Source organism: Carassius auratus, unplaced genomic scaffold, assembly GCF_003368295.1.
Source record: "Carassius auratus strain Wakin unplaced genomic scaffold, ASM336829v1 scaf_tig00214762, whole genome shotgun sequence".
Classification (NCBI taxonomy): domain Eukaryota; kingdom Metazoa; phylum Chordata; class Actinopteri; order Cypriniformes; family Cyprinidae; genus Carassius; species Carassius auratus.
Window position 1 is genome coordinate 68600 of NW_020527795.1, and position 26813 is coordinate 95412.

Genomic DNA, 26813 nt, shown 5'->3' on the forward strand with positions numbered 1-26813 from the left:
AGTGTTGCTTTTATATTTTTTTATGGTTTAATGTTGAGTGTGACTGCAAATGGCTGGTATGCACCAGGAACAAAGATGTCATTTCTCTTATGGCTATCGTATTTTACATGTAATCTACTTGAATACTAAGATGGATGAAATGTTTCATAAGGTTTAATCATTTCCCTTATGGCTACTTTACAGTTTTTAATTTTTGCAATCTACTGGAATATTAAAATGGATACAATGTTTCAAAGGTTGATTTTAGACTTTGTCTTATGTTTAATTGACAAATAAATTTTCAATAAAAAATGTGTTTCTTTCTTTATTTGGTTTTATTATATTAATTATAAAGGGTAAATGGTGTAAAAAAAAAAAAAAAAAGTGAATGCTGCATTTTGATAATTTATAGTCCAATATTAAGTTAAATTCACTTTTACATGTAGTAAATGTAGCACATTTTTCTTGGTAAAATTTCATCCAATATTTCAATTATATCTACTCAATATTTTTTGTTTATTTTACATAGAATTACAGTTGTGGTGTTTTATAATTTTGATTATATCCAATTAATTTTATTTCTCATATAAAGTAATTCAGTTACTCAGATTTACTTAATTTTTTTACTGACAATTACTCAATTTAAACAGTATATTTCATTGATTTCACAGCTTTAAAATTTACTCAATTTTTTTGAGTGTAAAAATGTTTCACCAAAAAAATTGAGTAAATAATAGTTAAACTTTTTACAGTGCAGTAAAGGCATTTCTAATGGTTCAAGAGATGGAGATTTTTACTTCAAATAAATGCTGTTCTTTTGGCCACAATTTATTTCTAAGGCTTGCCATTTAACAAACCATTTACTATGACTTTTGCCTCAATAAACTCCTAATTTGCTGCTTATTTATAGTTTGTAAGGTAGTTGTTAAGTTTAGGTATTGGGTAGGACTGTAGGGATGCAGAATATGGTCATGAAGAATATGTGCTTTATAAGTATTAATATTTCAATAATAGGCATTCAAATAAGCAACTAGTTAACACTGAGAATTGGTCCCTTTACTAAAGTGTCATTGATCTTTCTATTCATTAAGATATTTCTATTTGTTAAAAAATGTCCGCAAGTATATTAAGCAGCACAACTGTTTCCAAACGTGTTAATAAAAATAAATGTTTCTTAAGCAACAAATCAGCATATTAGACTGATTTTCTGAAGGATCATGTGAGAGAGACTGAAGTCTGAAGGTAATGGCTGCTGAAAATTCAGCTTTTTTATCCTTTCTTGTCAATACATGTTTCAGTGATGCAGAAAATGAACATAATTACTCTTGCAAATGGACATCCCACAATTCATACACATTTAATATTTATATTCTGGGAGGCATCGTTAGACATGCACACTGAATTGTTGATGGGGAATGGCTGGGCCCCACCCATACACTCGGCAGCGTAAAAATGCATTTAGTAATGGCCCTGCACACATGTATTCACACTCGCACACACCCTCGCTCTTTCCCGTGCTCTTAATATGTACATTAAACTGCTGAATGAACACTCTGTATGCGTTATGTTGACAAAAATAGTCATCAATCATTAATGGCTCATTTGGGAGGGACTATCAGCTTTTCAAACAACCACTAACTGAAGAATGATTCCTTGTGTTGCAGGAAGCCCAGCGCCACAAGTCTTGTCTTTGGCAATAGTCCCGTTCGCTTAACATCGTGGGTGTTTTTCTCGTCTTCTGTTGAGATCTGCATTGTCATCATTCTCGCCTCTGCACACGTTGGCCTATACGATTATTAATAATATACAATGCCTCAAGAGACAAAGCGCTAAAAAATCAACATTGCAATTGAATTTCATTCAGCTGCATCGTATCTGAGTGGAGTGATTCAGGAACGTCATTGCTCAACTTGTTTTTCTTGGTACCTTGTTTTTACGTAACTCTTCTGACTAACTTTGAATTGTCATGTTACCATGGTCCTCGAACAACACACCATCACACTGGCTTTCTTTGAAATAAATAAAAGCCTTAATTCTATCACCCCTCTCTCTAATGGAGGCAGTAAAAGTAAAAGTTATTAGCTCTGGGATGCAAGCACACAGACAGGGTGAATAATCCCTCAGTAAATGTGAAACTGCGAATCAAATCTTTGTTATGATTTGGGCGGGGTGCTGGGCAGACGGAGAGTCGGCTCGAGTTTCTCAAAGGCGTGAGGAAGGCCGGATTCAATCAAATGTTGGAAATGGTTTGCCCGGACCACACTCTTTAACACACAACACATTATTTTATGCTTATTACTTTTGTTTGATCATGTCGGTCAGCTGAACGGGACGTTTGCATAAACTGCAGCTTCAAAACATAAGCACATCCTTGTTCAAAACAAGGATTCGCGTTGAGGCTGCCAAGAGCATGAGGGTGCTGGCTGAGCCACATACTAATCTGACTCTCCCCACAGGATTGTCCAGTCCAAATCACTGGTCTGCAAAACTACATCCTCTGTCAGCAATGAGTGCCCTGTGATTTGTGTTTCCACTTCGTTAAATGAGTGAACAATCAATCCATTTCATTTAACCCAAAACTGCTTTTGTTAACTCACTTCAGTAGCAAGACCTTCAAAATGTTAGTTAGGCAATTTGTTTTGATGAAGATAACAGGATTTTACATTCTCAACTGTGTTACTTCTATAATCTGACATAATTCACTGTCTGTCTGTCTGTCTATCGATCTGTCTGTCTGTGTCTGTGTCTGTGTCTGTGTCTGTGTCTGTCTCTGTCTGTGTCTGTCTGTCGATCGGTCTGTCTGTGTCTGTCTGTCTGTGTCTGTCTGCATTTGTATGTTTATATATGTATTTCTGTCTGTCTGTCTGTCTGTCTGTCTGAATGTCTGTGTCTGTATTTGTTTGTTTATTTATTTACTTACTTAAATTTAAAGAAGATATTTAACAAGAAAAATAGAGGGCAGAACCTGATTGGATTGTGAAAAGTGGGTGTTACATGCCAAAAAGGAGCCAGACTGGCTGTGAAGTTACTCAAACTTAATGATTAAAAAGACTAAAAAGCTATTTTACTATTGGTTAACGTTCTCCAATAGCCTGTAGAGCCAAAACGATGTCAGCAGAAAAGGAAAGTTGTTTCAGAGGGAGAGCATGTTTCATTTTAATGAAATATTATAAGGACAGTCATTTTTGTTTTCCTTTGGAATAACATGCACTGATAAATCGTTCACAATAAGACCAGGAACATGCATTAAGAAAATAGATAGGGTCAATTTCGATACCATGTTGACTCTAATGAAATATTGTCTTCCGGAGTCTTTTTGTATCCACATTCTCCTCGGTTTCCCTCCATTTCTTTCTTGCGCACTCTCTCTTTTACTGTTTCCTAAACTCACACACATTGACACAGTGTGCTACACATGCATGCAGGTGATGATATGCCTGAGAGCAGAAGATCCATCATTGTCTCTAGCTGGTGTTCCACTGCACATACACACATGCACATCCCTCTGGCTCGTGTCTAGCTGAACATCCATTCTCAGCTCAGAGGGAGAGCGCATAGAGACTGACATGTTCATCTGTCCCCACAGCGGGGAGATTTAGACAGTATGCACACATTTACAGAACAAACTCCCATGCACTATGTATGTTCATAATCGCTTACATGCACCATAAAAAAAAATGTTGTCAATTTTGATGAAAAACCAATACCACCCCATAAACCTCATCCAAAGATGCAAAACATCTGATCTAGAGATGTTTGAGTCGTTCCAAAGCCTTTGGTGCAGTCGAAGGCAGCCATGATTTTTCCATTGCATGAGCGAATAAAAAAAATCTTCCCACCCAAAGGGAGCAGGAGGGCTTTTTCTTTTAGCCAATGAAGGAGAAGACTGTGGCTTTCAAAGCAAACCATTTTGATAGTTAACACGAAGCCACTTTAAAGCACAGCTGCACCACTGACGTGAATAATACTATTTAATTTGTCTAATCTTAGCCCAAATGCCGGGTGGTTGCGTGTGTTTGTGTGTGTGTGTGCGTTTGTTACCATGTCTTCCATTCATCTGTTCGACATTTGCGTTTTGTAGCCAAAATTGGGTTGTAGTCACATCTGCAATGAAATGGCAGATCCCTCTTAGAGCGATAATGCATGTATCAAATTGAATGCATATCAGAAGTTTGTATTTGTGCGTGTTTGAATATGCATGTGTGTGGGATCGGGTTTTGTGGCCCAGTGCGGTATTAAGTCTCCGAAAGCAGAAAGAGGCGTGTTGTTTTATGCCTCTCTGCTCTTTCATTTATGTCAGATCTGTTGTTCACATGCTGCGTATGCTGACGGGAGAGAAGGGGGCTCGAGAAAAAGAGAGACTTGTGGAGTTAAAAGGCCAAGTTTTGGCACACGCAGAGTCAAACTGATGGAGGAGATGATTTTTGGTTTCTTTTTCAAGGCCACTGTAATTTACTCCAGCTCTATAAATCTCTTTGAATAATAAAAGAGAGAAATGCTTACATATATGTATTTCGGAAACTATTTGCCAACACCGGGGACTGTAAAATTCGGCTTCCTTATATGCTATGCATTGATAGGCACTTTGATGGTTTCATTACTAATGCTTTTAGAACATTAACAGAGCCTTTAACTAGTTTTGCAGCAATGACATGTTTGGGTAAATGAGTGACATGTGGTATTCTCTGTTTTTCATTTGCTTAAGTCTATGTAATTTTTTCTTTTTATTTGGCTGATGTACTTTTGATGCATTTCTCATGCATTTACAACATTTTTATGGCTTTTCTCTTTCCTTCTTTTACAAATTGTGGAAGTCTGTCCAATTTTTTTTCTTCTTTTTTTTTTCCCATTTCAGTTTCACTGGCCGCAGCCAGTTTGGCAGCACTACGGTTGCTGCACAGTTTTATATTGCTTATTGTTACCAACAAGCTGAAAATCATAAAACGAAACGGGGGGTGTTTTCTGATGCTCACTGGAAAGGGGGAATGTTTAGGGTGTTTTTGGAGATGATTCCTCATGCTGAGAGGTCAGTTAAGTTTTGACTGCTCTGCTCTGGATTTCATTAGCACAGGAAATGTCCCATGTAGACATGCTGGGCGTTTATGCCTGGAGAATGAACTCACATTCACTCACATGTTAATCGCTCGAGGAGACTGTTTGAAAATGTTAGAGCAAAGAGAAGCGATAGCTGTTGTCAGAGCAGCAGGCCAGTGACGATTGAACTATATACACACCAACAGGTGTGCAAGAAAGATAAATGAAGAAGAAGAAAAAAAAACTATTATGAGTTGCCTGACCATTTGTAACAAATTATTACTGGTGAACAAATGATCAACATGCATGTGTGTGAAAGTTTAGCAGGTGTCATAAAAAAATAATATATATATTTTTGTCTCTCTGTTACCCTCATGCTGTTCCAAGACTGTATGACTTTTTTTGTTTGTTTTTTCAATGTAAATTTCCCCCATACATTTATAATGAATGTGGACTGGATCTTGGAAAACACAATACATTTAAATCAAATGCATATACAATATACTATACATATACGATAAAAGTGGTTCATATGCCATATGAGCTATATTCCAAGTCTTCTCACTTAGACCATATGATTAAATTTTTCAAATCGTGGAATATAGGGTATGAGCAATATGCACTTGTTTTTTTTATTTAATTAATTAATTTATTTATTTATTTTACTCTTCAGTGTTACATTTATTGCAATTGCATGGAAAATAGTAACAAGCATAGTCTTTAGCATTTTTTATTGCACAATAGAAAGTAACATGGGGTGAGTACATGATGACAGATGATTTATTTTTGCAAGATGCTTTTAATTCCAATCCTTTAGTTCACAGTATTGTGTTCATAGTATTGTTTTGATTACAGCCATGTATGACACTGCAATGCTGTCAGGAGACGTTCCAGTCATGTTTGGGCCTATGTTTTCCCTGAAAGTATCATGTCTTTCAAGCTGCAGTAAATATTAGTCATTTACTAAACCAAATGTACGCTCCAATGTGAATAAATTCAGAATAGAGCAAATACTGCATTATATCAGATCTACCTAAAAAGTGGGGTTAAAAATGCTTTATTGCATTTCACATTATCGTATGCACTGACTGACTCGGATACACACTTCAGTGCATATAATGATTCTTGTGCACTCAAAACATACTCTAATGCTCAGTCACCCGGTGCATGCTGTTCTTCGCCCCATGATCGGCTCTGCTATGCTTCAGTGGCAAGAACTGATCTTTTATACTAATTTTGGATTAATGGATTAATTCGTCCCTCAATGCAGACACTCACAGCCACATTTAAAATAACAAATGGGCCTGCAGAACCCCTCCAACACACACTTCTCTCTCTCCCTCTCTTTTTCTTGCGTGCTTTCGAAATCTTTAGATGAATAGGGGGTCTGCAACAGTGCATAACAGCGAATGTGTTCAGGTCCTGCCACAGCCAGCCCAACTTTAATCCCACTTAATGCTCAGAGTCAACTTGCGCTCCCAATCACAGTCTAACTTTAATCTCTGCTCAAGCTGGACAAAACCCCCTCCAACCACCCCTAAACCACTCCAGAGAGAGCAAAGAAGACAAAGGAGAAGGCAAGGAGGCTGTTTATGCGGAGTAAGATGTATTTTGACTGTTTTCGATAGATGCTAACTGTCACATCAAGCTGGATCAAACGTTGAATGTCCAATAGTGAACTGTGTTGTCACATGTAGCAAATTCATAGCTGCTTTCAATGGTAATTCAGTGTGATTCTGATAGAATGTTTACATTTTAAGTAGCTTCTTAGCATTAACAGATTGGCAGTTAACCCCCATCTCCAACAAACTTATGCAAGGTCTATATAATTACTGCATTTGCTGAAAGTCAGAGAAAAAGATCAGGCTTGGTTTTTTTATGTATTTTTTTCTTTACATTCTTGCATGCTTTACGTGTGAAATCAAATCGATGCAAGGATGAGTAAATACATTTTTGGGTGAACGATCCTTTAAGGAAAGCCTAACAATTTCAATTGTTAATCTAGAAACACTTTCATAAAATTTTTCAAAAGAAAAGTCAAATTAAGTAGATTGCAGAACTAACTCTTGCGTGTTTATTTGAAGTGTTCTCTTTGCGATGTCCCCTCCCCCCAGCGTCTTTAATATAACTCTGTACAAAAGTGCTTTGTTGCAGATTGTATTACTTGTTTTCTTCCCCTGTTTGGCTGGAGTCTCAGTGATCTACCTGAGGAGAGGTTTTCTCGGACCTGGCTTCTACTGACGCTTTTAAATGTAGCTGAGCTTTTCTTCTGCCTGTCCCTTAAGTCTCAGCATTTGGGCCCTCTTCACAGTCTCCCTCCATATCCTTTATGAGCTGTGAAGTGACCACAAGCCTAAGCCCCCCGTGCTTAATATGCTGCTTCTCTCTCTTTTTTGGCTCACCTATTTTTTTTTTTTTTCAGTTTCCTTTCACAAGCCTCTGGGGGAAAAATGTAGGACTGAAAAGGGTTGCAGAGAGAGAGAAAAATCTTTGACAACTTTAAAAGGGAAAATCCCTTAATGCATCTCCAACCTTATCTCAAACACCTCAGTATCTGTCTCCAGCGCCAGGCCTTTGAAAGGATATTTCAGAGCTGGAAAGAGCCAGGAGGAGACTGGGTCTAAGGCAGGCTTGGGAATGAGTTATAGGCCCTTTAGAGTCTGGGAATCTCAGAGTTCTGACCAGGGCTTTGACCTGCTGCCTGAATCACACGTACAGCAACTCAACAACAAGTACACAGTCTACACGCTAACAGCAAGAACAAAAGAGAGAATTGACAGACTTTTTACATTTTATTTTAAAGACATTTTCTATTGAGTATTTATGCATTTACCACTGTAGTTAAAGTTTAAGTGTAAAGTTAAAGATGAAAGATTGTCACTTCATTTACAGTAAAATCTGTTACTGTAAATTTAACAGGCTAGTTTTTACAGTGTACTTTTATTTATTAAGGATGCATTACATTTTTCAAAAGTGACAGTCAAGACATCTATATTGTTACAAAAAATATATATATAAAAAAATTAATTTGAATAAAAGATGTTCTTCTGAACTTTCTATAATTAAATAATAATTTTTAAAAAATGATCATGGTTTTCCACATATTAAGCAGAACAACTGTTTTCAACATTGATGATGATGATAATGATGATGATGATGATGATGAGCTTCTTATCAAACTAATCAGCATATCTGAATGATTTCTGAAGGATCATATGATACTGAAGACTGGAGTAATATCCACTAAGAATTCTAATTGACATTACAAGAATAAATTCAGAAAGCAATACTATATTACAGATTTTTACTGCATTTTTAATAAATAAAAAAATGCAGCCTTAGTTAGCATAAGACACTTCTTTCAAAAATATTCAAAAACTCTTACTGACCACATACTTTTTATTGGTCTATGTATATGTCATAATATTCTTCTTGAATATATATATATATATATATATATATATATAAATCTTTTGTAATTCCTGTCGTCTTACACTCTGTGGTCCACTCTCAAAGATTCCTACTATTCCTATCGACCTTTCTTTTTTTGTCAGTCACACACTAATCACTCGTCCACTCATTGCGGCTAATTAATTCACACACTCGCTCTTCTACACTCATTTACTCGCTCAGTCGTTCACGATCACCCCCGCAGCCCCCGGTCCCTCTCTCACCCTGTCTGTTACGGCGACTTTAACAGGCTCGGTCCAGCGCGGGCCGATAAATCTCCGGCTGAGGATAAAGTTCAAGTAGATAAAATCAAACAGATGTCGGTAGGGAGGTTCACTTTCTGTGACCCATAAAAGTGCTCTCATCAAAGCCTGGAATCATTTGTTTTGAATTATGACTCTGTTTTCGGAGGGGGAGGGGAGGGCACGGAGAGCTGTTTGCAGTGTAATAGGAACTGTTTATCTGAAAACAGTGTGGGGATGCCAGCGCACAGCCCAACCCTGGGAAACTCACTAATGACAGACGCCTGACTGACAACTGTCTAGGTTTTTGTTTGGTTGTCAGAATGACTTTTAATGTGTAAATGTATCCACATTACGTCTACTGTTGGAGTTGATGCTGTACATCTTTAGACACTAAAAAAAATAAAATAAAATAAAATAAATCATGCATTTGGCTTTTATAAATTGGGTGACAAAAATGAGATGTTTAAGTCCCCCAGACAATATTTACTATCTGTAAGTGTTTTGGATCGGGATAGGTGATAAGATCTTAGGCAAACCCAAATAACAAGCTTATGAATTTGAGCAAATGTTTGCTTTCTCTGTCTCATCGGACGCACGTGATATTTTCTTTCCCGTCGCTGTTTTATTCGCGACCTCTCGGAGATAGTGCCATATGAGGGTTGTATTTTCAGTGGGAGTTCAAGTCAGGGTTAAATAGTTGCTTTATCAGAGTGATCTGGCCCCCAGTGCTGGTTAAGTGAGGGCCACGACTACAGAACGCTTACCTACTGAGAGTCTGCCCTTCAGCCCTCAATAATGTATGTTTTTACAGAGAGAAGAAATACAGTCCATTTGGCTTCATGCTTGAGACAACGGATTTCCAACTGTCATCGTAATTCAGGCACTGAGTGTGTTGTCTTTCTCCGGCCTGATAATAAACTCGCCTTTAATGTGTCCGTGACATCGGAAGCTGCGGGTCAGCGCGTGAGAGAAAATAGAAAGAGAGAGGGCCGAAAGAAAAGAATAGCTGGATTTAGAGTTAGCGTGCAACCGTGTATTTTGTTGTTTCTTCTCTGACCCGAAGACTTTTCTTTCATCCGCATGCGATAGTATACAGTCATTATAACTTTCTGATCTCATGATTTTCTGCTTAATATTTGCTTGTAGTGAAGGCGAAGCCGAGCGATCACAAATGGAGGCGAGAGAAGAGTTCTGGTTCTCTCTTCTTCTCATTTTTTTTTTGCATTTTTATTAGCCTCCTGCTCTTGACCTTGTTAGTCAGTCACGGAAGCGTGTAAATCTATCTGACTATACAACTGCATGTTGAAAAGTTACAGCTTCTCGGGGAATTTCACCTTGACTTCTTTATACAGTGTTGTGAAGGAAACCATTTCTGGACAGCCAGAGCTCAGCTGCTCTCATATCTGCTCTGAACCTCTTAAATGGGAGTTGAAAGAGATGGCCAGATAGCGAGAGAGTAATACATCAGCATTTATGTGTATCTCTTAATTTTTGTCAAGATTTTATGTATTATTGCAGGAGATACTCAGATAATGTGGTAATGTATTTCCAGTTTCAAGCTAATTGTCTGTTCACAAAAAAGGCCAAAAACATTGACAACTTATGTTGCATCAAAAAAATAAATAATTATAATAATTCTTTAGAAAACCACAGTTCATGGCTGTAATAGAGCATAGCCTATTGGATATTATAAATAGGGACAGGCCCCTGTCCAAATTCCTTGTTTCAATAGAAAACGCCACATGATGGAAAACTTTAAAGATTCAGTGAAATAGCTAAAGGATCAAAGTCATTTATAATGGTTTATGACAAAGCTTAAAAGATGTATAAATGTTCACTTTGTTTATATTTCTGTTCTTGTATGTCTGTCACTACCAATTCAGGCACTTCATAGTCACTATCTCCAGGGGGCAGCAGCAATGACAGCTGTAGTGCTGAACAGAGAGTCAGTGCTTAGAAACACAAATGATGCATATAAACGCGATTCACTGTAATCTTTTAACATCCCAGGAAGCTTGTTTTTAGTGAAAAGAGAGTACTGTTAGTTTATGAACACAAAACGCTGAAGCTTAAAAGCTACATTAGAAACCAACTCTGTAATTAAACACTGTCTGTACTCACTTGACCCAGCGAGGGGTGTTTTCTTAAGCAGCTTACTTGGTTTTGAAGCACACAATCTTGTAATCAGGAATCATAACGTCGGTCCTGAGATTTATGTCAGACGCTCCAATTCTTTAATGGTGCATGATAAGGAGCCATAATTTAACCATTAAACCCTTTGCACATATTTACCAAGCTCTAGGGTAAGACTTTGAAAGTTTCCAAACTATATCAATAATAACTGTTAATATATATTTTAGGATTTTAAAATGCTCAAGGGGTGGCATTGCAAATAATAATTAAAAATAAAACAATATAAAGGCCTGACCACACCTGGAAAGTCCAAGGATGTGCGTGTCGTTAGAAGTGGGAATTTTAGAGTGACTTTTAACTGTTACTGGTGACAGAGGAGGGACGACCTTCACATGGTTTACATCATTAAGCCTCCATTTTCTTCCACCACAGTCATATTGAGGCTAGACTGGTGATTCATGTCGCATGAAGTGCCTAATTTACTTACTGTGTTTCTGCTGGAAGTCCCCAGAACGGATGCACAGCGTTTTTATTGACATAAATGTGTGAGGAAAAAACAACCTGGCCGTGCAGTGTATCTCAGTGACAGGAAGTCATTTCACACTGGTAAACACACACATCCAAACACAAATGCTCAAACACTGCCGAATTGCTTTATTTGTCTCAAAGTCCCAAAATCCAATGATCACTCATATTTGACTTAATATTCGTGAACAATCAGATTTTTTATATATTATATTATATTATATTATATTATATTATATTATATTATATTATATTATATTATATTATATTATATTATATTATATTATATTATTATATTATATTATATTATGACATAATTACAATCCCTAATTATTTTAATGCATATAAACTAATAGAGCATGCATATAATTGTTTTCTTCTTGTTTGCTTAAACTTCAGACTTTACTTATTCTAACATATAGGCCTGTGAAAAGTGTTTGTGCAAATGTTGCTTGAATTTTCATTGATGTGTGTGTGTGTGTGTGTGTGTGTGTGAATATCTGTACCCCCTTACTTGCCTGTCTAATTGTAAATCTGATGTCTGTCCTTATGATAGCAGAATGCTCTGATCTCTGACCTGTATGACCTCAGTCTATTGCCCTCAACCTCTGTGCGTCTGCCTCTGCCTTGCTGCTATAAAACAGCCACCCAATTTGGTTTCCATTAGAGAGTTTGCTATAGTTCTGCTGACACTATCGACCCAAAATCCATGTCTTAATGTCCTATTGAATTGAATGAAATGGTGGTTAAGACTGAATCTAGACGCTATCTGAAAGTGAAAGAAGTGCACTGGGAATATCTGTCATCGCCACTCAGCTTGTTGTTCTTATCAATTTTTTATATTCATAATGTTTGCATTGTTTTGCAGTTTTGTCTTTTTAAATAATTCATAGGACAATATTTATTCTAAAAAAAAAGTCTTGTTCTATTCAAATGATTAAACATGTGCAATATATACAAAATAAAAAGTTGATCTTAATTTAATTGACCCAGGCAGAATTACATTTTACCAAACTTACATTGTCTCTATCACTGTTATATCATCATTATTATAACATATTATTATGTATTCCAAAGCATAAAGGAGCAGTTTTTCCACTCCATCATAATCGATAAACTTGCCTAGTAGCATTGTAAAATATATATTTTTTCAATGAAATCATTTATGAAATCATAATTTATTTTGCATACCTGTATATCCTGCTTCCTTGCTCTTTCTGACTAGTTCTTAATTTAGTCCAATAGTGACAGGTAAGATTGAAGTCTAATACTATCAATTATCTCTTAAGGATTTCATGCAGACATTAGACGTTAGAAATGCACTCAGTATAAAAGATGCCTGTATGAATATACAGTGCTTGAACTGTGGCCTACTTAGTATGATCATAAAGCTTGTCTGTTCGGTATGTGGGTACAAGAGAAAAGACCTGGCTTCAGTTCAAGCTTCAGAAATTTTATGAAACCTCTATCAAATGGATTATATTGAAAAATTATTATAAATTCTGTCATTTTAAACACTTTTAATGTTGACTGTTAAAATGTAATCATTATTACATAAAATAATTAATAATCAGTTATTCAGAGCATAAAAGTCAATGTTCCTTAATATATATATATATATATATATATATATATATATATATATATATATATATATATATATATATATATATATATATATATATATATATCATTTTTTTATTTATTTTTTTCAAATCTAAATGTATTCTGTTTATGTGGTTTTCATGAAGAATTTGCACAGTATTTTGTGATCCAGTGAGAATGCTGAATACTGGTGACCCTGTATAAAATGTTTATACCTGAATCAATATTCGAAATTATTTGGAGCCTTGAGGGACAACAAAAGTTCCTTGTCAGTTTTCATATCCTCTGAATTATAATTCATAGACATGGGGAGATGAAAGGTCATCAAAAAAAAAAAAAAAAAAAAAAAAAAAACTCCCCCCAGCCCCTGTGTTGCACATTCATCCTTCTTATTACTACAATGGAGCTTCACCTTCTCTTTTTAATCATGGCTGCAGATATTAAACTGCACCGTCGGCTGAGGCTTGTATGGCATAGGGATTTACGGGGGGATTTGCATCTTCCTGTTCTTCCAGTTCAAATATCTATGTCTTCACCGATCAAATTATCATAACCATAGTAGAGCAGAACTCTCCACCAAAAATACCAGGGAAATAGAAATGTAGGAGAGAGCAAGAATACATGGAGTAAAAAAACAGATCTTCATATGATTCTTGTAGCAGAATTTGAAGTACGAAGCAAAAGTGTTTATTCTGAATAGCTGTTTAAGAATTAAGATGACCAAACTGAATGATTTTTATTTCTTAATGGTGTTGGATTTTTTCAGCCTGATGCAAAAGTAAGTGTTTTTTGTTTTTTTACTTTTGGTTTTTTTTTATACTTACTTTTACAAAAGTAAGCATTATTTTGTCATGCCAAATATATAAAATACTAGCATTTTTAAAATTCATGATGAAAATAAAAGTGATTTAGTTTTTTTGCAATGCTTTAAAAAAGTACTTCTCACTTGAATTTGACTCAATAATGATATTAAAACTAGCAACAGAAGATTTTAAAATGGAACTTAAATACTTCAAAAATTTAAGTACAGAAATTTTATTTGAGCTATTTAACAATCAGCAAAAATTTAGCCTCTTATGTTTGTTTTCACAACTTATACCAAAAGAATCAACTGAAAACGCAAGGCGATGAACTTCAAAGGTGCAGGATATGACATGGTTGCTCCTCTGAACTTCTAGCAGTAAACCGAGATATAATTCCCTTTTATCATATAGTGCTGCGTTGAGCTGAGTTGCGTGACTCGCCTGAACGTGTGAGGCCTCTGTGTGTGAAGGGACTCTGAGCTGAGGTTTTTTTCTTAATTATTATTATTTGTTTAATTTTGAGTCTGTAAGCCGAGCCTTGGGGTCGGCACGGCAGCACAGTGTTTCGAATTGTTCAACATCTCACGCACTTATTGCCTAGCGAAGTGCTGGAAATGCACATACCTATAAGGGCACCGCTATATCCAGCCTTAAAAAAGCCAACCTGGAGAGTGTGGGAAAGCAGGCTTTTTTCGCTCTCCGTCTCTCCCTCTCTCGGTTTCTTTCTCTCCCAGGCTGCAAGAGCAGGTCAAATCCTCAGCTAGGTGCCCGAGGCTGTTTTTCCCATCTCTCTCTTTTGCAGTGCACCTCTATACCAATTGAACCAAATCCCAGTAAAGCTTGAAAAAAACAGAGCTACCCCTCTGCTTCCACTTTGGAGTTTGTTTAACCCTCTGGGGCCGAAATAATTAAGATCAATATATATATGAAAGTTCAACCTGGTGCTTGAAGTTGCCATGCTGTATGAGGTAATTAGACAGCGGCAGATCTAGCGTGTGTGGTTTCCACCGATGCTGGAAGAGCACAGACGCAGGCCGCCACTGTAGACCAGATCACTTCGGGACACGTCATGTGTCATGAGAAATATGCTGGGACACACAGTCAAATTACAAGGAATGACAACAGGATTTGTATTGGGACTTCTTTGGATTTGAAAGTAATTCTGAGATAGAATATGGGGTTTGTGTGAAGCTGAATGGATACAAATCGGACTACATATATTGTTTGCGAGGTTTTAATGAAAAGATAATACTTTTACATTGTGTAAATTGTGTAAATCAGATAAATAGTAACAGAATTGTCAGAAACAGGAGGAATAAATGAAACCTCTGTTTCTTACATTTAGCTCTATATTTTCTCTGCTAGAAACTTCATATGCATTTGAAGATCAGCACCCGATTGAGAGAGAGCGTCCCTTGTGAAAGCAATCCTGGATTATCTTTTCTACAGTACAAGCGAGGGATTTTGCTAACATTCCTTTGCAAATACGGAGGAATAATTCTTATATTTTCTGATGATCGTATTCCTTCGCTTTGTAGAGCAGTAGTTTAATTTTCAAGGCTCATTTAAAAAACCTGAGGGGGCAGAAACAAGCATACATAAGACACACACAAACAAGATATTAGATTATTTGCTTATTGAAAATGCCAGGTAGAATATTTTATTTGATATCTTTCTTTTTCTTTTTAAATCATCTTTTAATCATCTTCCAACCTTATTTTTTTTAAACAAAGTAATATCTCTCAAGTCTTTAATTTCCACACTTTATGAAAAGGCATTTATTTGCAGCACAATGTAAGGATTTACTGCAGTGGCTTCCTAAATTTGGCAGTACTTACTTAATAATTATTTCAATGTGTCGCATAAAGCAACCCTTCCTACATTCTTTAAATAATAGCAATTGAAAGAGCTGTAAATTCATTATTTCTAATTGCTTGGGCAAAAGGAAAGTATTGCAAAGCAGGAATGAACGATTTTGTAATATTTGCAATATATCTTTAATAATGTAAAATAAGTCAAGATGTTTTTATACAGTACTGCCTCTGATTTCTAAAATCTTTATTTGTGCAATTGCATATTTATTTGTTTTATGTAAATACAAAATTTCAGACCCCCCCCCCCCAAAAAAAAAAACACTAAATGAATAAGACATTTTTAATAACAGACTACTGCAATAAAATAAATAAAGTTTTAATGGTTTAATATTGCAACGGGAATTGTAAACGTTACATTGCGTCATATTTTATTAAGAAAATAACACTGTGCAGCAACAGTTACATTTTAACTGATGCAATTATTCCCAAGTTACATCACTGTAATTATGATTATTACACTCATAGAAAAACTATACAACATATAATTTTATAAACTTTATTATGCACGTTGAAACCATGCTAGCAACACATGATCTTGCCAGTGGGCAGGCGTTCACACATCTGCATGTGTGTGGCTTCTGAAGTCTTCGAAATCCCAGGCCCAGCTTTAATGCCTCACTGTGGAGTTGAGGAGGCCAGGCCTAGAGCTTTACAATGCGGGATGGCAGAGATGCTTCAGTGAGTCACTGCTGTCAATGCTGGGAGTACAGCAGCCTTCTGTCACTCAGTCCTGGCATTCCAGCATGCTTGAAGCTCAACCTGGAACAATAGGCAAATTATGAGGCTGATGTGGATATACAGACTCTGCATCTCTCTCTTTGAGCGCACCCGTAGGGTACATGTGTAAAGTTGTGACCTTCGCAGAGAGATTAAGTGCACCTATGGTGTGCCATATTTATCAGACCATAACAATAGGTGTCCAGCTCTTCACTAAAGCATTTACGAGCCTCTGTATATGGTATAGTCTCAGTAATCCAGAGGATGTGTGTGAACACTCAAAGGAGCATTTTCGCATAAGCCTCATCTTTGCACGTATTCTGAAAATATTAATAGCGACATACATAAGCACATCCGATAAATACTTAAGACTAGTGACTTTTTGTGCATGACAAACACATGCCTAAAATAATGCTAGATTTTCCAGGATATATATATGCTGTGTGTGAGTGTATGCATATCTATATACATTTATACTCTCATATATACATACAGTATGTAATACATTTGCCACAAGTGCACATGCATATGGAGTCTGTTTCCTTTGACCTAGTTATCTTAGTAAATCCCTTATAAAACTTACCCTTTTAATCCTTTTAAATCAAAATGCTCATGTGCTGTTTTATTTGAAAGTAAATATGTGTTGCTTTAAAAATAGTTTCATTGGGTGGGATATGGTTTGCTCCACTGAATTCATTCCCACAAGATGATGTAGATGACACTTTTCAGGCATGGTGACGCTTTAGCAAAAATACCTCATAAATATGAATCATAAAAGGCACAGCCCATTCCCAGTGAATATGGGAGCCAAATATAAAGTACTCAGATTCATAAACAAGCATAACCCCAATAAACACACTCACAAGTCTTTTAGGGTGTGTGTGTGTGTGTGTGCAATGGTTGGTAGTCTGTTCTTAGAAGTAGACTGCTTTAGCGGGCTCTCACAGTAGATCTGGCTTGGTAACGTTGCTTTTTTCATGGAAATTTGGCTGCTGGTGTGACGATGGGGAGGTGGACTTAGACTATGGGAGCAGGGTTATTGGGAGGCCAGCCAGATTCATTGTTATGAAGCAGAGACACACATACAGGCCAACTTCTGGAGAGTGATGGCAGAAGAAACAATGAAAACTTTAAATAATTTCAAATTTGTTTATAATTTGTCTGTTCATTTGTTTTGTATGAAAAATTGTTTAATCTGATATAACATGTTTATTACGATATTTATGTATGTTACATATATATTATAAAATATACATAAAATGTGTGTGTGTGTGTGTGTGTGTTTATGAATTAAAAATCCTCTTAATAATAAATACTGATACTCTGAATAAATTTGGGCATAAAAGTATTAACGTTACACTGATGATGATGCTGATGTTAATGATGGTAATAATAATAATAATAATAATAATAATAATTTATACAATATATATTATACAATATACACAAAATATAATATCCATCTGTGTGTCTATCTGTCTAATAACAAATCTAAATCTGTCTAAAAACGTGTGTGTGTGTGTGTATGTATATGTATATATGTGTGTGTGTGTGTGTGTGTGTGTATAGATGGATGGATGAATAGAGAGAGAGAGAGAGAGAGAGAGAGATAGTATGTGTAAATGTAATACTCCCTGCATAATAAATAGTCCAAATAAATTTTGGCATAAAGTATAAAAGTCCTACTACTACCACTACTACTAACAACAACAACACCAACAACAACATTTTTATAAACAACAATATATTATGAATACATTAAAGTAAGCATAAATAGTATTTATATGCATATATTTGTAGAATCCTCCAGTATTTGAAGTAATTCTGGCCTAAAGCAGGAAATTCTTACCTGAGATAGCATAGCCGTTTTGCACAAGCACTGCAGTGTTTACCTTTCTGCCTGCATTCCCCTCTCTTTTAAAAAGTCAGCCTTTTTCGCAACCGGCCACCAATTTTGAGTGGGGGAAAAAAACAGGCTTAAGGTACTAGTGGTGTTTTGGGTCCCATGCTAAATGCCCTCCTAGCTAAGCCCACTGCCCAGGCTGCCTGTCCTTATGGTAAAATGAAAGAAATGAAAGGTAAGTAAAAGTAAATGGATTTTCCTATTGAATGTTATTGCTTGAGGACTGGTGCAGATGGTTATTGATCTGGTGCACGCATTGCCATTACCGCGGGGATGACAATCAACGGCCAGACCCTTCGCCAGTAAACAAGGCTCTTTCTGCCGCCACTGGGAGAAATGAGTGGAGCGGTAGAGAGGAAAAGCGAAGAGTTTGTCTTCCCTACCGCTCTGCTCCATATCGATCTAACCTGCTCTGTTTACTCTTTAGCAGCAATAACAATATGTGCCTGGAGAAAGTGTTCACAGTAACATTTACTTGGATGTGCGCACACACACATCGATGCTTACTGAACTATTCACACATGTAGTATAAAAGGAAGACGAAGGGTGCTGATTTTGCATGATGAATTCGTTTAGTAAATAAATGCTTTTCATATCAAATGTTCACAGAAGTGGTAAAAATATAAATAAAAAATACACTTAAACCCCGTCTTAAAAAAAGAAAAGAAGGTTATCAATAGTGCAAAAAAGAAAAATTACTAATACATACATTTTGAAAAAATAATTGATTATTTTTAATAATAATATATATATATATATATATATATATATATATATATATATATATATATATATATATATATATATATATATATATATATATAATTTTTTTTTTTTTTTTTTTCATTTGTCAGGTCAGAAGGGATGCTGGAGAATGGTTGTAACCGGTCCAGTACCTTTTCTCCTGTATCTTCAGTGGACATAATGCCTTGAGCCGAGATGATTCTGAACAGAACTCTGAACTTCATGTGCGTCCACTCTCCATCTCCCTCTGTAAGACCACTGGACTTCTGCTGAGACATTAAACAGGTGACAACCAGAATATCTCTTCTCACTTTCACACCGAAACCCTTAGAGTCCAGTTCATTTCTAGAGATGAACCTTTATGGTGTCACCTGCACATCAGAATTTGTTTAATTATATTACATCTTCAGTTGTGCAAAACAAAGATTGTCGTAGAAAAGATTTCTGAAATGCACATTTGTTTATTTTATGCTCTAAACCCTAATCGGTCAAATAATTGCACAGATATACTGAATTTGCCTAAAACACTGACTAATGCAGCAACAACAACAAATAAGACCGTTAACATCTATCTTTTAAATTAGATTTGAATTTGCTTTTACTTTACATTTTTAATGCTTGCAATAGCTTTGCACTTAAATATATTACGGACTGTTTGAAACTTCACCTCTCAGAGCATCTTCTGACGTTTTCAAATGTTGGCTTCATGCCCCAGATGTTTCCAAAAAAAGACAGGTGAAGTTAAAGCTGAAACACAATGCCAGAATATTGGGGAATTTGAGAAGCAGTCTCTGGACACTTTAAGAAGCTGCTGTAAACCTTTTTTTTCTGCCTATTTAAAAAATGGAATTATAATGTACTCTTGCTTTTTATATTGTACAGGGTGAATTCAGGTCAACTTGGACATTTGCAATTGAGATTAACCTGAATTCACATGTACTTCATCTAATAAAATGTTTATTAGTGGAAATTACTTTATTGTAATATCCTAATACATATTTTGAGACCTAAATTATTTAGTAAAACGGATAGATTGCAATACTATTAAGTGCGCATCTACGAGTCTGAACACATCTGAGCATCTCGATATTATGTGCTAATTTTCACAGAGCATATCGGTAATGCGTTGAAAATCCCAAGTACTCTCATTCTATGGAGAGGACCACAAAATGTGTTTCGTATCAAAACAGGTGCTTTTTTTTTTTGTCTTTTTTTTCAGATCTGCATTCTTTGAAGGACTCTTATGGCTGGATGCAGGTTTTCTACTTTCTTACAACCTTCTCCCAAAGTGTAATCCTTTTTAAATTGCCCACGGCCACCAAATATAGCGGCAAAAGTGTGTCACATTTCTATATTTCTTTCAGATCTTGGGGGGCTTACGGAGATAAAAAGGGAAACACCATAGACTCTAGGTGAGGGACTGAAGACATGTAATGGAGTCCAAGCTCACACTGCCAAAATATGTGGAGGCATGCATGGATTCCTCTAGATTAGCAATATGGGCTTGTTTCTGTGGTATTAGCCAAGTATCTTAGCAACAGGATCACAGCAGCCTCACACCGCGTGATGTGCAGCCGCATGTAATAACCTGAACGTAATCTTTTTTTTCCTCCTGCTTCCTTTTTACCCCCCTCCCGCGCTTTCTTTTAATTTCGTCGGCGATATTACCGATACATGTGTTCGGTTTGAGATCTTTGTTTAATAAGATGAATTGATGCAGTGGAGATTTGCTCTGTGTCATGAGTGGACAGGGCAGAATGCCACGGGAGCTTAGACGAGCTCCATGTCTTTTGTCTTATATTGACAGGAGTCGTGCTTACCCTGATTAAGCCCGGCTGCTTAGCGTGTATCTTTGAACTGAGCGAATCAAAAAAAAAAAAAAATGCAGTCGGAATCCTTAATATCGGCGTGCCGTTCAGAGTCAAATAGAATGCAAATTACCTCTACGACTGAAATGTCATCTTAAACATGCCACACATCGGCTGTGCCTTCTGGAAGAAGTCATTTAGAGTAATTTGGATGATTCGGAGTTCTACTAATCCTCCTTCATTTTCTTCTCCACCTCTGAGGTTACAGGAAGAGTAGAAAGAGGAAGATGGGGAGGCACAGCACTAATGTTATCCACCCTGACTGATGCTAACGCTAATGATTTGACTGTCACCTTCACCATTTCAAAGAAATCCACGTGTGCACAAACATATAGCTCTATTAATTACCAAAACTAAGTGAAGCACGCTAAATAAATAAAAAAACGAGCAAAACAAGAAGTTTTTTTTTCTTTTGTTTTCGTAAAATAATTTGAAGTGGTTTAACCCTTATGTTGTGTTACAGTGATTTTGATGCCAAAAATGCTAGTTAATATTATCACATTGACCTTTGCTCACACGGGGTATAACAACTTCCCCTCAAAATTTTATGATTTTTGTACTTCCTAAGGATTTATTTCTATCCTTGTTACACTTGAGCTTTTCCGGCCTATTAAAATCATTCCGAAAAAGAAAATGAACTCTGCGCTATAATTGAAAGAAAACAAGTCGACAAAAAGTGAATCCAGGAGTTATAATATAGCATAATGATAGTTTTTAAAAGGATGGTCATTTTTGACCAAGTGTACCAGATTATATAAAAGATTTTCAGCACAGCACAAGGGTTAGGAAATCAGGTCATCCCCACAGTGCAGAAAAATTCCAATTAAAATATGCATTAAAAAAAGAAAATATTTCAGGAGAAAATAGATCATGCAAAAATGCACAGATTGTTTATATATATATATATATATATATATATATATATATATATATATATATATATATATATATATATATATATATATATATATATATATATATATATATATAATTTTTTTTTTTTTTTTTTTTTTTTTAAGTTTAAATTCCCTTACCTTCAGTGGATAAAATGCCTTGACGGAAAAAACAACAGGAAAAATGGGACACAGCACTCTTATTAGGCAATCTGCTCATGTTCTGTAAACTTTTTTGTTTATAACAGTAAATATTGAAGGTTATGGATACTGATGCGCAAATATAATTTACAGTATATAGAGCATAACTGATGTTTATAGAGCTTGTTGAAAGCTTATAATAATTTCACAGAGGCCTATAACACTATTCCCTCACCTAGAAAACTGCCCCCTGATGTGATAAGGAATCATTTTAACACTTGCGTTTTATCGCAACCCTTTATTCTGTGTGTAAAACCTGAGAGAGAGAAAAAAATTCAACTCTTTCAAAACAAAATGATTCAGGTCACCTGTTTATGTTTTTTTCTCTCTCTCTCTCATCACTCTCAGCAGTATATTCTCTCCAACGTCCATCGCTTTTAGCCATTTAAAGGGCCGGCAGACTGACCCAAAGGGGCCATTACAGTGCGGTTGGACCTCCTGATTTACACCCTTTCATACAACCCAGGGGTAATATAGTCCTCAGAGCTACACACAAACGCACGTACATGCTTTCGCTCTGCACTCAGGGACACTTTCACTCCAGCCCCCTTAATTCTTTCGATTTTTCTTGTGCATGACCCATTCCCTCTTGCTCAGGACTGATTGAGTAGTTTGGTTTGTGTGGCTACCACACACACACACACACACACACACACACACACACACACACACACACACACACACACACCACTCATCTGGCCTGAACTGCCTCTCTCCCGGGGAGCCTCCTCACTTTTCTCTGGGTTGTCCTCTGTCCAGTGCCTTAATTTATTATGATCAGACAATACAATTTTATGACTTGTGCTTGACTTCACTGTATTCCCTGAAATTTATACAAAGTTCACTTTGTGCAACATTCTTCAGTGTAATTTTTGCCTAATTTTATAAAGTGCAATGTGAAATTTGTGTACTTTTGTATAGGCTTGATTTATGTTTCATAACAAAAAAGACCTAAATGTGAAATTTGTGTACTTTTTATAGGCTTGATTTATGTTTCATAACAAAAAGATTTAACAAAGATTTATTTTAATGGTGTTATTTTTCTTTTATTAAATAAAAAAGGACAGTGTAACAATAATTATGTTATGAATGATAAGTCAATAGAGTCCTTTGTCTCAGGCAGATAAGATAAAACTGCTTCTAAATTGAAATCTTAAAAATAGCTGCTTGGAGGATGCTGTAATGGATCATCAATATTAATTGATGTTCAAAACAAATACCACATGTGCTGCTGTAATTCAAACCCAGCAGTGTACTATACACTCGTGATCAGAGTGATTCAGCAGACGTAAATTCTCTGAGCTCTGTGTCATGTAATTTAATCCCCTTAAGTCTTATTTTTGCACTCTTAGACAGCGTCTCATAATCACAGCCGTCAGACACACATGCATCCCTCTCCGGGAAATAAATGTCAGCGGTACATCTTTCAGATCACATGACAGGCACTGATCTGGCTGTTTGGTCAATTTTAACATTTAGAAATATGATAGCATTAGATGAAGTAAAAGATAAAATTAAAGGAATAGTTAACCCCCCAAAAATGTAAATTCTGCCATCCAAACAACAAAACAGTTTGGTTGGCATTGACTTCCATTGAATGGGCCAAAAAATAAAAATAAATAAATAATTAATATTATATATATATAGTTTCACTTAAATTTGTACAGTTCTTCTGTAATTCTGTGGTGCTAACTATTACAACTTATTTTATATTTAGGTCAGGTAAATTTTGGAACTTCTATTGTTAATTATGATTCCTAAAAGTTTTTGTACTAATTCTGCATATTTGCTTTCGCAAGGCTGGGAACATTCTAGAAGTTCCTGTAACATTCTGAAATATGCTTTCATATTCTAGTGCTTTCTGTAACATTCCAGAACATCCAACCTACACTTTTTTGATGTTTTGGACAGCTCACTATCGGCAAATGTGTATTAAACTATTGCTAGCTCAGTATTACTGAGCTTGCATAAGTTGTATATATGTGGTGGTGTTCTTTTTTTTCTCCACTTTGTTGTAGTTTTATTTTGAGGTGCCTGTTTCCATTCATTACTGATGATCTATCACATTTGCTCCAGCATAACATCAGAGACCAGAACCTGTTGCACATAAGTTCTGTAAAGGTCATCACTCCAGTAGGCCTTGCGTTTCTGGGACATGACCGCACTGATGTCTTTTGGGGGTAGACTGATTTCTGCATGGAACACCATGCCAAAGTAAACACAGAAAGAAAGTGAGACTTAAAGCATCCTTTCTGGACTACTGGCATGAGCCTTAACATTTTCATAAAGGCTACAGCTTTTACTCGGTATGTTTTATTCAAGGTATCCTAAATTGTGAAGTCCACTGAAATTTAAATAGATTACTTTTGTCAAAAAATGTCTTCCATTTTTAAATGTTTTCAACAAATCAGTGAAGGGAATGAATTCCTCAGTAAGTGTTTGAGATATTATAATAAATATGAAATAGTGATAGATGTCTGCAACCCTGCTAGTGAAGCTTTTCCCACTGGTACAAATGTGAGAACACTTGAGTAAAATCCCCCTGGCACAATCCTGGTGTTGATTATAGGTCTGGTTTTCACAGTGTGGTGGTGGTACCGCTACTCAAAAGATGAAACCACACATTATAAATGACCGCAGTTTCAGCTCTGTTTCATTACTCAGTTTTCCCCATTTTTTCTCTTCTACGTGTGCATAGAAAATAATCAAATACACACATTTCACAAGAATTTTCAGCCATGCATAAAAGCACTGCGGAACCAGCAATAACAGGGTTACATAAACTACCCATATTTCTGCTTTTTGTATTATATGTGCCATATGGATGTACAGTAGCCAAATATAGTAGCCTTGGAATATTTTGAAGCAGTTTGAGTGTAAAAAAAGAAAGAAAGAAAGAAAGAAAAAGCTTTGCATGAGTAAAAATCTTCATTATGTTATTTCTGGTTTTAGGGTTGTAATTAAAAATGCACATTGATTATGTATTTTCCATACACATTCTGATGTCACTGTTATAACATGTCCATCATAGTATTAGGATTTGTTTGTATTGTGTAATTGACTAATGTTGTATATTATAAAATGGAATCGTTTGCATCATAAAACAGTTTCATTTACTTTTAGATTCATCACATTACATCATGAGTATTATGAATGAAACATATGGCTTGTAGTTTAATTGTTTCCAACTCAATATAAAAAAAAGTTATACATTTAACTGTCATGGGAAATTACTGCTAATATGTCAAAGATGTGTGAGGAGAAGTGTCAAAGGTTTAGGCTAAACATTTTCTGAACAAATGAGCAAAAACCAAAAACTGTTACAATTATCCTTTCTTTCTGTCATTACATTTAATATTCATGTTTCAACTGTTATGAAACCGGTATTCAACATACAGGCTCAGTTGTTTAGAAAGAGCTCTCTGTGTTAAGAACAAAAAAGAAAAAGTGTTGTGTGAGAGTTTGTGTGTGTGAGAGACAGAGATTTGTAAAATGTGTATAAAATCTGGGCTGAAACACATGAATCTAGCCATAAGAACAAAACAGTGCTCATTTTCACAACTTTTACAGGGATCGTGTATGTATAAGAGTTTACCCTGAGCAAAACAACGTGATAATGCAGTTGGAAAGGTTGTATACTCCTGTGTGCATATAAAAAGAACTTCATAAAGTCAGACATAAAAAGAAGAATCTCTTTTTGATTCCTATTAAATGACACCATGGCGAACAGCCCTTGAACACTAGGGTTTTATTGATAGGAGAGAGAGTGCATGCCACGATTTATGAGAGGAACTCACATAAACTATTTGTGTGAAAGTTCCCATTTTATCAGGATGCAACGGTACCATGGGGAGCCATTGGCTTTGAGTTGACGTGGATGGGGAGGGGGTTTGGGTTCTGGTGCGGCTCTTCAGTAACGAGGGGAGGACAGCTGTGATTCTAGATTAAAGATTTTTCATTCCCATTCCAAAGCTGCTCCCAGTGGCACAGTGCGGCGCCTCTGCAGGCTCATTGTCCATCGCGAATGTCTATCCTTCTGGGAGACCTTGTGGGACCAGCTGCTGTACGGACAGGAGTGTCGGGGAAAAGGGGGGAAAACACTGAGGGCATTTGTTTAAGAACTGCACCTCAGTCAAATCTTTTCTGCATTCGCATGAGAAAAATAAATAGTTAAAGACAGGTAGCTAAAACAAGTACTTTTCTCTTTTATTTAGTATTTAAAAAGACTGATTGGTGTTGATTTATGCCAACTTTTCAAATGAAAGGTGAAATGATATATAAAATGTCGGGTCACGTGTGAATTGATCGTTTTGCAGAGATTCTGAAAACGCAAAGTTGAAATTTAATTAATCTGCCAATTTCAGGAGATGACATATTTGTCTCCCGTTTGACCTTTAATTTTACAATAATATGTGACATATCATCGCTATTTTAATTACCTTTTGATCTACGCAGCAAACAGCGAAGCGTTTAATCAATAGAGGCTGTCAGGAATAATGAATGAAAAGTCCACAGGAGTAATGGATCTGAAGATATTGTTCATTGTCATCAGTGTCGTGGCTATGATTCTGCATTATTTCAGGCTGTCCTGTATGCACAGAATCGGTGGGCCCCTATCAGGACTGTGAACTTTTAGGCAGCAGGAGGGGGTTGCTGAATGTTTGTGCGTGGGTCTGTATGGAGAGCCAAGCAGGATATTGATGAATGCAGGGCTTCAGGGTGACCATGTTCCCAGATGATTTGCAGGATTTGCTCACCTGTTGCCTTTTAAATGGATTTCATGGGAAAATTCTTGTTGATTAAAGAAAATATATTTGTTTTAAATGGTCATTCTCTAAC